The 18,415-nt window shown below is 36.1% G+C and overlaps 1 protein-coding gene across 1 annotated transcript in view; it reads left to right on the top strand.

The window, feature by feature from the left end:
* The window catches only part of LOC129724507 (uncharacterized), a 589,670-nt gene that overhangs the window by 273,920 nt on the left and 297,335 nt on the right, over positions 1–18,415 (top strand). The gene's annotated exons all lie outside the window — the stretch shown is intronic.

Here is an 18,415-nt window from a genome sequence, read left to right as displayed (position 1 = left end):
AGAATACTTCTCTCAGGAAGTTCGGCTACATAGGGATGTGAAATGAAAATCTAAAACCGAAAAAAGTGAAAAATATGTCCAATTTCAAATGCTAATAAATCGGTTAGTATTCGATGGGTTTCCTTCGTTCTTGCAGCAATAGATTGGAAAATCTTCTAAGATTCTTCCCAAAATAAGATAATTGTAATTTTATTATTTACACTATTGTACTATTGAAAATAGTCAAGCCTTGTCAAAACGAAAAATTCGACCTCTGATTGGTCGTTATATGCTTGCTTCCCAAGCACGGTCGACATGATCATATACCTTGCAATTGAAAACATGCTATTTGGCCTCTATAAGAGCCTGTTCCAGCCGGAGCCGCTCATAATAGTTCTAGACAGCGACAACAGCAGTCCTTCCTTAGCAGCAGCACATTTGCCTGTGGTTGGTCACCACGTCTCAGGAGCAGCGCGGTTTTTTTCAGCGTGTGTCGCCAGACAGCCATTATTCCCCCGTGTTGGGGCAGCATGAAGATTGCCATCAGGAAATCCAATTTCGGAAATCAAAATGCCTTTTTCAAGGCAAATAAACAAGTCATTGAAAGTTAACAATTTTTGTCAACGCAAGCAAGCATTCTGTGTTGCATCCTAGCAATTTAAAATTGTCGCACCCGTCTAACATACTGAATGTGAAATAGCTTCCACAGTGCATGTTGTCCGTGTATCTTAATTCCACCAGTGTTAGGGCAGCTCGAAGGTTGTAATTAGCAACCGATTCTGAACCGCAACATGCTTTTTTCAAGGCAAATAAAAAAATAATTGAAGGTTAATAATTTTCTGGCATCAACACAAGCAGACATTCTGTGCGAGATGCAATCAAACTCTGTTGTAGTTGTCTATTTTTCACTTTATTTAGTAAACCCCTCACTGTAGGGGCAGCGCAAAGGCTGCGATCAGCATGACCAACTTTGAATAACAAACTGCCCTGTTAGACCGCATTCACAATGACGTAGATGCAACACGCAACAGCGAGCAAACGAAATCGCTTGATGTTACAAACCGCAATAAGATACGGGTTAAACCCGTTGCGTGTGTGAGAGCACCATCGGTGTTTATTCGCTGGATACAAAGATCATATGCGAATTGTGGAATAATTCGTCTAAAGAACATAAGGAAATGGTAAACCTGAACTGAAAGACGTGGCCTATTACGTAGCACCCTTCGGCTATAAAAGAGTGTTTCTGGGAAAACTAGCTACATTCATTAGTCGGAAGGTGAACTGGATGGACCGTCCAAAACGTTGACAGCAGTAACAGCAGATATCGGCACTCAGCAGTAACAGACCATAGCAGCGGGTCGCGCCTGTGGCTGCCTTCAAATTAAACAAATCACTTGCCCTGTGGTTGGTCATCACGTCTCAGGCCTCTGCCAGGATGAACGCCAACGCGAGCGATCGGGCGAGATTTTTGCGGTACATCAGCCGGCACTTCCTCTAATGGAAAAGTAGGATCATTTTGTTTAGAAGAATATTACTGTCGGTAATATTACAGAGATGCGATTGCATCATATCCGATATGGAATTGAACAATTGTTCTTTTGAGGACAAATAAAACACTTAATTTGAAGAGTTAATAGCTTTGGGTACCAGTAGCAGTATGGTAACAGCTTCAGCGATAGGTTCAGCCGGTACTTCCCTAAGGCCGATGTAATAAGGAAGTAAATGGAAGCGGCACGGCGAAACAGTTCGGGTGTTCTTAGACGCGCGTCATTTATTGTACGATAGCGGCGGTATTAGCGGTAAATGCATTTGTCAACACTTACTCCAGTGAAGCCGTGTCTAATTTTCAATGTGAAAACACCTTTCTATTGTGTTGGCCGTGCGCATTAGGCCTCTGCCAGGCTAAACGCGATAAGCGGCGCGAACCGATACGCCGGCCGTAGGTTAATTTACAGCCGTAAGTAGAGCTGTGTAAAAGTATTCTACTTCAACCTTGCGGTCGTGGCTTTGCACACAACCCTCCTGTGATTTTTTTGCAATATATCGTTTTTTCCTTTGTTATATTTTCGATATGATAGACGAACACGCAAGTTTAAATTTTTTATGGTTACGAAGGCCGTTACAAATTTTATTCTCATTTTATGTTATTCTACCTCCCCCCCTCCACAAAAATGTTGGAAATTAGAAGGGGAAGAAAAAAAAAGTTCCGTTTCGTTTTGTTTATATCAATAGTTTTTCGGCAACGTAATATAGCAACAAACAAGTTCAGTGACAGTGAGAGTGTCTCCAAAAGGCAAGACAAATTCAACATTCATCGTAACTTTCATACGAATTTTTATAAAAGATATTCGTTTTTTTTCTTCTCGGTGTAATTTATGTTTCACCCCTTCTGACTAATTTTATAGCCTTGGACTTAAAAAGAATACGAAATTTGTATCAGCTTCGTACTAATATAAATTGAACTAAATGTTGTAATGTATATTTTGATTGGGATGATAAATATTATTACCTTAAAAACAGAAACATATGCCTACAAGATATGTGGTCAAACTTGTTTTATTCTCAGTTTTTTTTTAATACTTAAGCAATACAAACGTTTTCATCCCTTTGGACATTATAATGCATTATCTTAACGTAATCATAAAATTTTAATTTTTTCAATGGAATCAAGAATAATTTTTTGAAATATTCTTACGAAAACTTTCACTTTATTTATTAAAAACCTAAATTAATCCACCTAGCGGTCAGACCCAGCCTTTCTCATTCAAACTTTTATTTGTTTAAATAGATTTACATGAACGCTTCAATCCAATAAATGTTTATTCACTCTTAAGGTTCTAAAATATTGATGTTGTAATCTATACATATAAAAATGCAGCCCGGTCTGTCTGTCTGATCCGTATAGGCTCGAAATCTACCGAAACGATCGACATGAAAATTTGTATGTAGGGGTTTATGGTGCCGATAAAGGTTCCCATAATAGTTTGAGACCCCTCCCTCTTCTGGAAGGGAGGGGTCCTATATAGATGGAACATAAATTTCTGCACAACTTAAGAACAAGCAAATAAAACCGAATTTGGCATGTAGATGTTTTGTGGGGTAACAAATATATCCATAATAGTTGGACGCCCCTCTCTTTTTTGGAAGAGAGGGGTTCCATACAAATGAAACACAAATTTCTGCACATCTCGAGAACTAACCGAGTAAATGGAACCAAATTTAGCATGTGAATGTTTCAAGGGGTATCAAATACGCCCATAATGTTTCGACATCCCTCCCTTTTCTGGAAGAGAGGGGTTCCATACAAATGAAACACAAATTTATACTCATTTCGAAAGTTAACCAACTGAATGGAACCAACCTTGGCATATGCATGTTTTTGGAGGTAACAAATACGTGCAAAGCACAGCTCAAGAACCAATCAAGAGAATACAACCAAAGTAGGTATGTGAATGTTTTGAGAGGTAACAAATTTGTCCATAATTGTTCGACGCCCCTCCTTCTTCTGGAAGCACATGTTTCTGCACAAATTCTGCAAATCTCGCGAACTAATCAACTAAATGGAACCATATTTGGCAGGTGAATGTTTTTAGTGATAACAAGTATGTTCCATAATCGACCTCAGGAAACATTTTAGATTGTAACATGGCAACGTCCGGTTTCTGGAAAACAGCCAAAAATGGCCTATTTCCACCCAAGATAACAATATCCGAATCTAGAATGATACACAGGAGCTAAAATCGACCACAGATACCATTTTGAATTCTAAGATGGTGACTGCCGGTGTCTGGCAAACAGCCGAAAATGACCAAATAACATTATATATGGATGTTTTCGTAACCAGAATTACGCTCAGATGACAGAAAGTGACCAAATACCACTCAATATGAGTATTTCCGGAGCCATAATGTTGCAAGAAGCTAAAAATTGACCTCAGACACCATTATGTATTGTAGGATGGCAACTTCTGGTTTCTGGAAAACAACCAAAAATGGCCGATTTCCGTCCAACATGAGTATCTCCGGATCTAAAATGATACACAGCAGCTGAAATCGATCACAGACCTCATCTTGGACTCTAGGTTGGCGACTTCCGGTTCCTGGGAAAGCCGAAAATGATCGAACAACACCCAATATGGGTGTTTCTTCATCCAGAATGACGCTCAAAGGCCAGAAATTATCTTTAATACCATTTTGAAATCCAAGATGGCGACTTCCAGTTTGTGAAAAACAGCCTAAAATAATCAAATACCATCCAATATGAGTATCTCTGGAACCAGAATGATGCAATGAGCTAACAATTGACCTCAAGCATCATTTTGAATTGCTAAATGGCAACTTCTAGGAAACAGTCGAAAATGACCGAATAATACTCAATGTGAATATTTCCGTAATCAAGATGATGCAAAGAAACCAAACATTGACCCTGGACACCATTATGAATTTAAAAACGACCACTTTTAGTTTCTGGAAAACAACCAAAATTACTAAATACCTCCCAATAAGGATATTTCCGGTGTCAGATTGATGCCAGAAAATCTGCCGAAAAGGACCGAATACCACCATAAATGAATATAATCAGAATTGAGGCGATGTACAGAAGCCAAAAGTCGAGGATGTTGTCATTTCGATAAAACCAATCATTTCTAACGATTTGTTATTTGACTTTGATCATATCCTATGGCCAATTTGTCGTGCATTTGCAGACTTTAAACACATCGCAAGGAATCAATGAATTTGGAACGTTCATATAGTACGATACCACATTTAAATTTTGTTGAGGCAACGTATATTGATCAAAGCAGGTATAGTTTTAAATAGTCTTTGAATTTCTTTTCTTTCCATAACTTTTGAGCCACATAAACAATTGCTATGAAATTGGTTATTTGTAAGTTTGAGAGATGACTCGTTCGTATGACACTAGTTATGTTCAAATAAGTCATGTAATCTTTGAGATAACAGACTTTCGTTGTTTTATTAACAAGTTTGTACATAACGGTTGCTTAAGTTCGAACGTATAGGGCAGCCAAACTTTGAAACCCCGTGTTCAATCATAATTCATCAGTTAACCCTTAAATAGCCCGCTCATCTGATAATAATATTGATCAAATGGGTTGTGTAGTTTCTGAGATAATGAAGTTTCGTCATTTTCACATTTCGGTACATTACAGACGAAGTTACATTCCGATTACAGTTAAATTCAACAGGATGTTATGAGGCAGCTAGACTTAATAATTGACACTAATTTTGTGGAAATCGGGTCAGCCATCTCTGAGAAAAGTGAGTGAGTTCAAGTAGTCCTCGGAATATGTTCCTTTTCATAGCTGGATGTCACATTTTCAAACATAACAGGGAAAGTAATAGTCCTATTGCAAAACAAATCGATAGGGTCTTATGAGGTAACTAGACCTTCCATTTGACACTGATTTTATGAAAATCGCTTCAGCCATCTCTGAGAAACATGAGTGAGACTAAACAGCCTTCATAACACGTTCATTTTCATAACTTTTGAACCACTTGTTTAATCTTTATAAAATCCAAAAGTTAAGGGTTTTTATGGTAGCCCGTTCATTTGAAAGCAATTTTGTTGAAATCGGTTGTGTAGTTTTTGAGATAATGATGTTTCATGATTTTTACATTTTGATACATAACCTCTAAACTAAAAATTCGATTACAATAAAATTGAATAGGTTCTCATGGGACAACAAGACCTTTCATTTGCAATTAATTTCATGAAAATCGGTCCATCCATCTCTGAGGAAAGTGAGTGAGAATAAAATTTTGCACATACACACACACACACACACACACACACACATACACACACACATATACAGGAAATGCTCAGCTCGTCGAGCTGAGTCGAGTGATATATGCCATTCGGCCCTTTGGAGCACTTTGATACTTTCGGTTTTGCAAGGAGAAAGGCAAAACGTATTCATTATCCTTACTTACTAAATCAGATTTTGAGCCATATGCGCTCGATTCGACTTTAATAATCCTTGATTTGAAAGTGATTTCGCATGTTGCAAATGGTTTTTGGTTCAAGCCCAAGTAAACAATTTTATTTATTTTCATCTTATTAAGCCTTCAGAAAGTGGTTTTCGACTGAACTAAAGCTACAAACTGCTAGATGTTCGGGAGAAGTGTTCGACATCGGACCGGGTAAGGTCCGGTAAAAGTCCGGTCCGGTCCGGTTCGAAGTCCGATCGGACCGGAACCTTTAAAGTCCGATTATTTTCCGGACCGGACCGGAACGGAGCCATCCGGACTTCGGAACGGACCGGGTAATGCTTTCCGGACCCCGGACATTTTCGGTGAAAACAAAAAAATTATTCAATTTAGGTCATAGAACGCAGCAAGTTGTTCATTCTTATTGATTTTCTTCGCTGTTTTTATTAAAGTCAACCCACATGGCCTTGTTCGCCTTTTTAACCTGTAACATGTACTATGTAGAAAAACATTAATGTATGTAGAAAAACATTGATTGTTACATTTTTTTACTATTTTAATTATGCTCCTGCTAACACTTCGAAACTAGTGAACAACTGAAAGACTCGCAAAGTTTCTTCTGAGTTTGTGCTCAATTGAATGCCATCGGCATACATGCTCAATCAGTTTAAGACATCCTGTGTGTTTCTGCGTCGAGTGTTCCACTCGAAAACAAATTTTCTTCTGGACGGGATGTCGTCACATCACGCAGAAACAGTCTCTAAAAAGTCTCTTTTATCAACAAAAGGTCTTTAAAGTCTCTTTTTCAGCTAAAAGCCTTTTTTCCCATTTCTTGTTCAAATAAGCAGGCGATGTTGAAAGAGGTATCTGTTGTGCAACAGAAAATAACATTGGGAAAAAAACGGCAGATACAAATTAGCAACATATTCTGAAAAAAAAAACAGGCTCTCTCATCACATTTTTTTCGCAGCGATCAAAGAAGTAGTTACCGGTGACCAGGAGTGCATTGCTTTTATAAAGCAAAAGCAAAGCCCAGGTAATACACACCGTTTCGGAACTTGCCCACCTGTTTTTGTTCGGCTCAGACTTCGCAGCCAACCGTTATAGTGTACAGAACAATTACGAGGCTAGCGATCCTATTGACTCTAACAGTTTCTCTCTCCCGAATCAGGGTTCGAACATACAACAGCGCCAAGGCGTTCGAGTCCAACTGGGAGGCTTTTTCAACGCAATTTTTTGAACAATTCGAGAGAAAAGTAAAAACAACCGCTCTACCGGGAATGCAGAAAAAAACGGATATTTCAAATCACTTTTCATCTTTCATCATCTCTTCAAATCATCTTACTGCATGTCTTTAGTTTTATTTATTGAACCATTCCTTTCAAAGGAAGTATCAACGTGAAAACCTGTGAGCCAATTGGCTTTATTCTGCCGGTTCTGAAAAAGCTGGTTGTTGGTTTCAACCAAAGTCGACAGCGGCTTAACAGCAAGACCTGCGTAATCAAACTTAATTCTGCTGTAACAGCTGTAATCATAGGCACCAACTTTGGGGGTCTTAAAAGCACTTTTTACCCTTCTTCCTCTCAATAATTTCTTTAACGTATCATTTAACAACCAAGCACTTCCCGTCAATTCAGAATTTTCTATAACAAAAACAAACAGTAGCAACAGGAAAAGGAAGAAAACTATTTTATAGCCCGCTTTGGTTTGTGCAAAAAAAATGTAAGCTACGAAATCTTCAATCTAATTAAAAAAACTTATTTTGAAAAAAAATCTGTTATGGCCAAATATTTTTTAAATCCTACTTTTTGTTTTTGAAAAAAATTCAGTGTAGGATCTCAAAATTTATTTTTCCAATGTTTTTAAATAAAAATTCAGAAATTCCCTACAAACTCTTGTTATACAGAACGGATTTGGTTTTAAAGGCAAAAAACGTGAAAACGCAAAAAAAAAATGTTGTCAGAGATTTTTTTCTTTTTAAGAGTGCCCACTGTTGCTTTTTCAGAAGCGTTTTAGGCAACTGAATTTTCTATTTAAAAAACTTATTTTGAAAAAATATGGCATGACCAATTTTTTAGAGGTCACTTTTTGTGTTAACTTTTTTTCAGTGTAGGATCTTAATTTTTTTTTTCAATATTTTCAAAAGAACGTTCAGGCAATTCGTTAGAAGTCATTCCTGAACAACTTATATCTAACTCATTAAGGTAACACGGGGCTAGTTGAAACAATTTTCAATGTTCAACTTGAAAGTTACCTAGAAAATTCCAGAAAAAAGAAGTTTAATTTATTGGTTCTAAACATAAATGATGCTTTTAAGTTATCGAAAAATAGTAGAGCAAATAGCAACACTAAATTTGAGATCCACACATTCCGGAGCTTGTTAACATCCAAATTGCTAATACTCGTTGCGTACGCTTCATATGAAAGAATCAGTGTTTATTACACTGGTCGACAAAATGAAGGGGCATTTCAAAATCTCAAACCGGAAAAATTGAGAGATTAGAGCTATTTAACCATTCCTATGAATTTTGGTGCCCAAAATTCCAAAACGCGTCAACTTACGTGAGAGTGCCGTATAGAAATTCGGGTTCGTCGCTTCAACGTTATGTTTCCGAGTAAACTCATTTAAATCTCTAAAAAAAACGGCTAGGGACACCAAAATTTATAGGAAAGGTTGAATAGTCATAATCTTTCATTTTTTTCTGGTTTTTTGGTTTGCGCTTTAGGAGCGCACCCGTGTTGACCAGTGTTATTATTAGACATTTTGCCTTTCTCCTAGAAAGGTATAGCAATCACTTGCAAAACCGAAGATATAAAAGTGCTCCAAAGGGCCGAATGGCATATATCACTCGACTCAGCTCAACGAGCTGAGCATTTTCTGTATGTGTGTGTGTATATATGTATGTGTGTGTATGTGTGTGTGTGTGTATGTGTGTGTGTGTATGTGTGTGTGTGTGTATGTGCAGATTTTTTTTCTCACTCACTTTTCGCAGAGATGTCTGGAGCGATTTTCATGAAATTAATTGCAAATGAAAGGTCTTGTTGTCCCATAAGACCCTATTCAATTTTATTGTAATCGGATTTTTAGTTTAGAGGTTATGTATCAAAATGTAAAAATCATGAAACATCATTATCTCTAAAACTACACAACCGATTTGAACAAAATTGGTTTCAAATGAACGGGCTACCTAAAAAACCCTTAACTTTAAAATTTCATAAAGATTGAACTAGTGGTTCAAAAGTTACGAAAAAAAACGTGTTCTAAAGACAGTTTAATCTCACTCATATTTCTCAGAGATGGCTGAAGCGATTTTCATAAAATCAGTGTCAAATGGAAGGTCTAGTTGCCCCATAAGACCCTATTCATTTGTTTTGCAATCGGACTATTACTTTGACTGTTATGTTTAAAAATGTGACATCCAGCTTTGAAAAGGAACATATTCCGAAGACTACTTGGACTCACTCACTTTTCTCAGAGATGGCTGAACCGATTACCACAAAATTAATGTCAATTGATGAATCTAGCTGCCTCATAACACCCCATTGAAATTTACTGTAATCGAACTGTAACTTCGTCTGTAATGTACCGAAATGTGAAAATCACGAAACTTCATTATCTCAGAAACTACACAATCAACATTATTATCAGACGAGCGGACTAGTTAAGCGTTAACTGATGAATTATGATTGAACACGTGGTTTCAAAGTTCGGCTGCCCTATACGTTTCCATTTCATTTGATTATAATCGAACTTAAGTAATCGTTATTAATTTGTTACTAGAACAACGAAAGTCTATTATCTCAAAAATTACATGACTTATTTGAACATAACTAGTGTCATACGAACGAGTCATCTCTCAAACTTACAAATAACAAATTTAATAACAATTTGATTATGGCTCAAAAGTTATGGAAAGAAAAGAAATTTAAAACGACACCTGCTGTGATCGATATTTGTGACCTCAATATAATTTAAATGTGGTATCGTACTATTTGAACGTTCCAAATTACTTGATTCCTTGCGATGTGTTTAAAGTCTGCAAATGCACGGAGAATCGGCCATAGGATATGATCAAAGTCAAATAACAAATCGTTTGAAATGACTGGTTTTATCGAAATGACAACATCCTCGACTTTTGGCTTCTGTACATCGCCTTAATTCTGAATATATTCATATTGGGTGGTATTCGGTCATTTTCAGCAGATTTTCTGGCATCAATCTGACACAGGTATTTAGTTATTTTGGTTGTTTTCCAGAAACTAAAAGTGGTCGTTTTTAAATTCAAAATAGTGTCCAGGGTCAATGTTTGGTTTCTATGCATCATCTCGATATCCATATTGAGTATATTTCGGTTATTTTCGACTGTTTCCTAGAAGTTGCCATTAAACAATTCAAAATGGTGCCTGATTGGTTATTTTAGGCTGTTTGTCACAAACCGGAAGTCGCGTCTTGGATTTCAAAATGGTATTTAAGATAATTTCTGGCCTCTGAGCGTCATTCTGATTGAAGAAACACCCATATTGGGTGTTATTCGATCATTTTCGGCTGTTTCCCAGGAACCGGAAGTCGCCAACCTAGAATCCAAAATGGGTTCTGTGGTCGATTTCAGCTGCTGTGTATCATTCTAGTTCCGGAGATACTCATGTTAAGCGGAAATCGGCCATTTTTGGCTGTTTTCCAGAAACCAGAAGTTGCCATCCTACAATTCATAGTGGTGTCTGAACTCAATTTTTAGCTTCTTGCAACATTCTGGCTTCTGGCTTCTGGTCGCCATCTTAGAATTCAAAATGGTATCTGTGGTCGATTTGAGCTCCTGTGTATCATTCTAGATCCGGATATTATTACATTGGGTGGAAATCGGCCATTTTTGGCTGTTTTCCAGAAACCGGAAGTTGCCATCTTACAATCCAAAATGTTGCCTGAGGTCAGTTATGGAACATATTGGTAACCACTGAAAACTTTCAATCACCAAATATGGTTCCATTTAGTTGATTAGTTCGCGAGATGTGCCGAAATTTGTGCAGAAACATGTGCTTCCAGAAGAGGAACATATTTGTTACCTCTCAAAACATTCTCATAGCAAATTTGGTTGTATTTTCTTGATTGGTTCTAGAGCTGTGCGAAAATTGTGTTTCATTTGTATGGGACCTCTCCCTCATAGTAAAGGGAGGGGTGTCAAACCATCATGCACATATTTGTTACCTCTAAAAATATTCACCTGCCAAATTTGGTTCCATTCAGTTGGTTAGTTCTCAGGATGTGCAGAAATCTGTGTTTCATTTGTATGGCATTCCTCCCTTCCAAAAGAAGGAGGGGTGTCAAAACATTATGAACATTTTTTTTAGCACTAAAAACATTTACCTGCCAAATTTGGTTCCATTTAGTTGATAAGTTTTCGAGATGGGCAGAAATTTGTGTTTCATTTGTAAGGGACCCCTCCCTTCCAGAAGGAGGAGGGGTCTCAAACTATCATAGGAACCTTTATCGGTAGCAAAAACCCATACATACAAATTTTCACACCGATCGGTTCGGTAGTTTTCGAGCCTATATGGATCAGACAGACAGACAGAACGAACTGCATTTTTATATGTATAGATTACAACATCAATTTTTTAGAACCTTAAGAGTGAATAAACATTTATTGGATTGAAGCGTTCTTGTAAACCTATTTTCATAAATAAAAAGTATGAATGAGAAAGGCTGGGTCTGACCGCTAGGTGGATTAATTTAGGTTTTTTGCAAGACAAAATTATTTCACGAAAGTTCTTCACACATTGATTAATAAATGGTGATTTGAGTTTTATTCGGGTAAATAACAAAAGTGTTTTAAAAGTTACATACTACATTTTACGTGCAGCACCAAAGAATATGAATAAGTTGAAGTGATCACTTTCTTGTATCCACTGTCTAGCATATATCTTTATATATTATATTATATATTTATTATTTTTTGTCATTCTCTCCTAAAAGTATTTTGAAATCGTCTGGACTGTTCCTTTTATGAAGTTGTTTCCTGTTTTTAATAAGAAGCTGCCTATTTTCGAACAAATTCATAAGTTTGGTTGTGTATAATATCAAGCAAAATACATGATTCATAGGGTTGTTACGGAAACCTCATTTTTGATGTCTTTCAATTTTTAAAACTGATCTGTTCTCTAATTTTTTTAACGTTTGTAAAAATGGAAACTGGAAAATGCATATTTTACCCCATCATGTCGAACACAAATTTTTTTCAAAGCTTCACCTCTTCAGAAACTATCAGTGGTGACAAATCATGCCAAACATGAGAAAAGGGCCTTTGTGCCATTTGTAAACGAGCCACAATTTCACGTTTTTCAATGAATACAAGTTTAATCGACCGGTACAAATTGATTAAAAAAGTTTTTTTAGTTCACAATTCTTAGTTGTAATGGTAGATTACGCTTGTATTAATAAAAACCTGAATTAATCCACCTAGCAGTGCAGAAACCTTTTTTTTACTAACTGTTACTATACATAAACTTATTATGCCAGTAAACCATAAATTGTTTAGAATTAAACTTAAAAAATAATTTTCCAGAGGATGAACCAAAAACAATCATTGAATCGAACCTCGACGTGGTTTTCACAAATATTGTGAACTAGTTGAACGTTCCCGGCGATGCTCGGGATCAAAAGATTCAAAATTAGGAATAATTTTTTATGATTCATTGCATCATTAGCACAACTCACTTCAAAAATATTTCACATCTTATACGTCCATCATCACATTAAGTACAAAATTTAACAATCTGAGAACGCACAGAACGGAAATACCCATATTGAATTGCATTTTGTGATTTGGGGATGTTTTGCAGAAACTGGAAGTCGCCATTTCGGATTTCGAAATGACGTATGGAGTGCGGAAGTTTCGAAAGTATTGAAATGGTTGGCCAAATACCACTTAAGATAATTTTCCTGCAACCAGAAGTCGTTATTTTGTAAAATGTTATGTGGGGTCATCCCGGTTCCGAATATACCACACTTGGGTGATACCCGGATATTCGTCAATCGTTTACAGTAAAACCTCTTTTTATGTAACTTTCAGTAGAAAGAAATCAAAGTAAGAAGGATTTAGCGTGACCATTTATGCTTAGTTCTCCTCTATTATCATATCTAAAGAGATAACATGTGAATTTTTATAACGAAAATGTTTGTTGGTGTCCAAGTCCAAGTGGTGTTGATGTCTGAGAAGAAGTTAACATTTCAATCCACATAACTACGTATAAACTAAAAAAAAAAGATTAAACCGATGAAATGCGGCCTTTACTCCCGCCAAATGTGTCAAGATCTAGTTTTAGTAAAAGTAAAAAAGTATTTCGAATTCCGTAATGTGTTACTATTCACAAAACTACGAAAACAATAGAAATGTAATTTTTTTCTGCTCGACTCGCACCAAATTAAAACATAAATTCTTCTGCAAGAAAATATTTGCAGATGTTGGATGTATTATATGTATAATATATATAAACTTTAAAAAGAGTATTTTAATGTGTTTTTCTATATGCAGAAAAGCATCTTCCAACATACGTAGTTTTTAAAGTAATATCTCAACTTTTAGCAATAAGATAGTTATTATTTTTTCTCAAATTTCCTAAACATTAACAAACATTTCAATGAAGAACAATTACATATCATATCTTTGAATTTCGATTTAGAGGCAAATTGAGTACAGATATTCATGATATTGCTTGTTTAACGTAGTGTTTTGTATAATATCTCAATTTTCAGTAATCAAAAATCTGTTATGTTTACTCAAAAGTCTTTCCTGAACATAAACAAACATTTTAATGGAAAAAATATATATCATAGCTTTGAATTTGGATTAAGAGACAAATTGAGCCAAAATATTCATGATATTCCATGTTTTACTTAGTTTTGTGAATAATATCTCTATTTTCAGTTATCAGATAACTATTATTTCTTCTCGAATTCCTGAATATCAACGAACCTTTTATTGACAAAAATCACGTGTCATCGCTTTGAATCCTGATTCAGAGACAAATTGAGCAAAATAATATGGTTTTGCATTTTTATGTGGTTTTGTGGGAAATATTTAATTTTCAAATAAACAGATACCTATTATTTTTCACTCAAATATCTTTTCTAAACACAACGAACATTTTATTATAGTAAAAATCACAGATCACTGCTTCGAGTTTTGATTTCGAGGCAAATTCAACATAAAAATCACGATTTAGCATGTTTCACGTAGTTTTGTGAATAGTATCTCGAGTTTTAGTAATCAGATACCTGTTATTTTTTCTCAAATGTCTTACTTAAACATCAATGAACATTTTAATGAAAAAAGAATCACATGTCATCGCTTTGAATTTTGATTTGGAGACAAATTAAGTATAAAAAGTCATAATTTTGCATGTTTCACGTAGTTTTGTGAATAATATCTCAAGTTTTAGTGATCAGATACTGATTATTTTTCCTCAAATGTCTTTCCTGAACATTAACAAACATTTCAGTGAAAAAAGAATCATATGTCATCGCTTTGAATTTCGATTTAGAGGCAAATTTAGCACAGAAAGTCATAATTTTGCATGTTTTACGTAGTTTTGTGAATAATATCTCAAGTTTTAGTAATTAGATACCTATTAATTTTTCTCAAATGTCTTTCCTGAACATTTCATGTTAAAAAACCTGCATGTCACCGCTTATTATTTTTGATTTAGAACGATTCAAAATGATGATGATTACTGTACACCTCAGAGATTGAGGGAATAATATCAATAAGATCAAGCGTTACGGAATTCCATTTTTATATCGTAGATATCACCACTGGAGTCTGGGTTGTATTTTTTCGACCCTAAACCATTTTTTATAGCTGAAAAAACTTGTAAATTTTTGAAACAACTTGTAAGTTTTTGACATAATCGAACGTGCAGAAACAATAAAGATAAAAACGATGCAAATTTCATTCTAGAACAACAAATATTTTTGTAAGTTAATTGCAATGCTATTGATATAATTCCCCATAATCCAAGCTTAAATACTACAATGGCTTCGTTTCGAAAAAATCTAGAAAAGAACATAAGGATTGTAGATTATGAATTAGCTTTGAATATTTCCTACGAATCGCAGCAAAGTTCTATAAACTTGCTCTCAGGAATCTATAGTTCAGAATTATACAGAAACACGTTATATGCTTTGTTACCATACAAAAGTTTCTTGAATCATACGTGTGATTATTTCAAGAAATCAATAAAAATCTTGATAAAATCCGAGGGCCGCAAGAACGATGAAAAGAGTGGCCAGCAGTTTCAAGCAGCAAAGTTGCAAAGCGAGCGAGAAGCAAAACCTTTCTCCTACTTGAGAACGAAACATATGCTACGCTTCTCAAGTCTTTTGCACACACGCTTTCGAGATGCTGCATGCATTCCCCTGAGTAGCAGCAAGTGCGCACCGACACGCAAAAACTTTTTTGTATTGCTTCTCGGCGACTGTGAAAGAGTACGCGAGTTCCTGCTAACGAGTAGGAGTACTCGACTAAAATTGCTCGACTAGAAAGAGTGCTTGAGAAACTGTGCTCGAAAACGAAAATGCTTTCTTCGAGCAATGGTTTTGCAGCATGCACCGACAGCTGACAGTGGGGCAAAGAGTATGCGAAGTATCGCAATGTTCATGATACCGGACTGCTTCGGTAAGTTTTTTTACAGCAATCTAACGCAAAACCAGCCGAAGCAAACCGCTGCTAAAGTAGTCCGATACCCTATAATTTTTTTATCCCTCTGCAACCATCGCAAAGCATCTTGAAACGATTGTCTTTGGCTGGTCGTTCTCGCGAGTAGTGTCGTCTACATCTGTGTACCGAGCTGAAAAACAAGCCGAATTGTCGACTTACTAAAAGGCGGTGATTCCAAATTGTGAGTCTAAGCAAAGCAAATTGGCCAGACAACGATCGCGAAAGCTGTACGTGAAGATGCTGACGGAGTTTGATTAGGTGCTACAGGATGATGAAACTTACGTCAAGAAGAACTTTAAACAGCTTTCTGGACAGGAATATTATACGGCAACTGTAAGAAAAAAAGGTGGCAGGGATTTTCGACTATACTAAGCTTTCGAAGTTTGCAAAGAAATATCTCGTGTGGCAAGCCATCTCTTGCTGAGGTTTGAAGAGCAACATTTTCATCGCGAAAGGTTCCGTCAACCAGAAAATCTATGCCCATGAAACACGTCTGTTGTCTTTCCTCGAGCAACACAGCTATTCCGTTCTGAATTGGCCGGATTTCAAAGTTTGTCGTTGCGGAAACAAGACACCAGTGCTTCGCTCTATAGAAAAATACTGGGCCATCGTGAGCAGAACCTCAAGAAGACACGAAAGACAGTTGTCAACAAGTTGCAATTTTAGGCTAACTGGCGTTCTGCGGCGAATGAAGTGACCAAGAAAACTGTACAAAACTTGATGGAAGGAGTCAAGAGAAAGGTCCGGAAATTTGCATTCGCCAAAAAGGAATCTTGCATCAATATTTTTCCTTCGTTCTGTACGAATTCAACTTGACAAAGAAACATGATTTGATATCCTTATCAAAAAATAACTGATTTACACACATTTTTGTTTGACAAATTTTTGACGGGAACTTCTTTAATGTTGTTTTTCAAACGACAAAAGAGGAAACTTCTTGACGAAAGAAGTAAGCACAGAGAAGTGATATTTTTGTATTCGACTTCTAAACTTTTATGTTTGGTTGAATTTAAATAGTTTTGAAAATTCCCATGTACACAAGAATCTACTTTAAATCAACTCAAGAGCCGTCAGTGTTCAGTTATTCCGACTTTTGATATAATTGTTAATAAGGTGCAAAGACAAATTTTTAAGCGTGTTAATGTTTTCCGGAGCAATTTTACGTAGCACTTAACCGCACAAGAAATCTTATTTCGGCAAATTATACGGTAGACCGAGCGACAAGGCGGCTTTAACACTACACTTATTTTTCGAGTAGCAAATATAACGAAGAAAACCGTCCTAAAATGATGAATATGATTGTGGTCAATCCAGAGACAAAAATGCAATACTTTATATTTTGAGTATAATAAAATAAAACATAAGGCATAAAACATTCTGTAAACTTACAAGAACGTCTATTCAAGTCACAAAGTTAAAAAAAGGGGTTATAGTACAGAATATAGAGTATAGTATAGAGAAAATAATGGGTTATAGTATAAAGTTTTCCTTTCTCCAGTATTCGCCATTGGTCTTGTGTAAGAGAGAGAGAGAGAGAGAGAGAGAGAAAATAAGAGGGAGAGAGATGTATTGAGAGAGAGGGGGATTGCGAGAGAGAAATTGAGAGAGAGAGATTGAGAGAATAATATTGAGAGAGAGAGATATTAAGAGAGACAGAAATATTAAGAGAGAGAGAGAGAGAGAGAGAGAGAGAGAGAGAGAGAGAGAGAGAGAGAGATGTTAAGAGAATGGACTGTTATCTTCCAGTAACGGGAAAACGAAACGAAAATTCGTTGTGATGTGTGCTGGGAACACGCCAGTTTTTCGACAGAGAATGAGGAAAGACTTTCGGCTTAACATGCTGCCCAGTTTGGAGATCGTATTTGCGTAATCCTTCAGCATGTTTTTCGCGTGTATGCCGTACCTGTGCTCTACGTTCTGATAGAAAGGGACTTTTAAAACGGTGGCCATGGCTATGAACTTGTTTGTTTGTCGACTGTAGCGGTTAATTTTGTAGTTTTATCGGCTTAATCAGTCCGTGTATAGAAGCAAAAACGATTTTTTGTTTCTTAATCCGACAGTTTCGGTGACTTTATTTCACCTTTTTCAAGGAGTCTAAAAATATTCAATACGTGTAGTTTTCCTTTTTCTGTTACTGTTTTGAGTTTTTTGTATGTGTTTGTACTTACAGAAAAGATTATCGTTTTATTGTTCAGTGTGTTGGTGTCCAACACAGGTTGTCTGGTGTGTATTGCAAATGGCGTCTTAATTTGGCTATGTGTAAAAATAGATTTTCTCAAATTTAAATTCGACTGTTTCTTAACAAACTGTACTCACTGCATATGTCTCTATTTTTGTGTGCACTATACTGTATAACAGTTATCACTTTTTTCTAGTACTGCTTTTTCTAGCACTATATAACTTCGAGCGGTATTTAATTAATCAGAGCAATAGGTTTTGTGTCTTTTTCAGTAGTCTACTATTTCTTGACAGTTTGTTGTGAGTGTGTTGGAGAGCTACGCTAAAAACTTTAGGTTGTGGTTGCATATTGGTTGTTGTGTTTATCGGTTTTGTTGTGATTGATATTTCTTATTGTGTGTATAATACCAGCATATACAGTGTTGAGTCCCTCAGTGTCTGTGCGTTTGTTGATACTATTTTCTGTGTTGGCAATATGGCATACTTCTATAAACGGTAGAGCGTGTGGTTTATCGTGTCTGTCTATAATTTTCGTTTGGTGAAAATCGAATCTGTGATTTTGTGTGATGCTGTGGTACATTAGTGCTGTTTTTT

The sequence above is a fragment of the Wyeomyia smithii genome, chromosome 2 (genome assembly GCF_029784165.1).
Source record: "Wyeomyia smithii strain HCP4-BCI-WySm-NY-G18 chromosome 2, ASM2978416v1, whole genome shotgun sequence".
Taxonomy (NCBI): Eukaryota; Metazoa; Arthropoda; class Insecta; order Diptera; family Culicidae; genus Wyeomyia; species Wyeomyia smithii.
The sequence above is the reverse complement of the archived record's forward strand: the minus strand, read 5'-3'. Positions and strand labels throughout refer to the sequence as shown.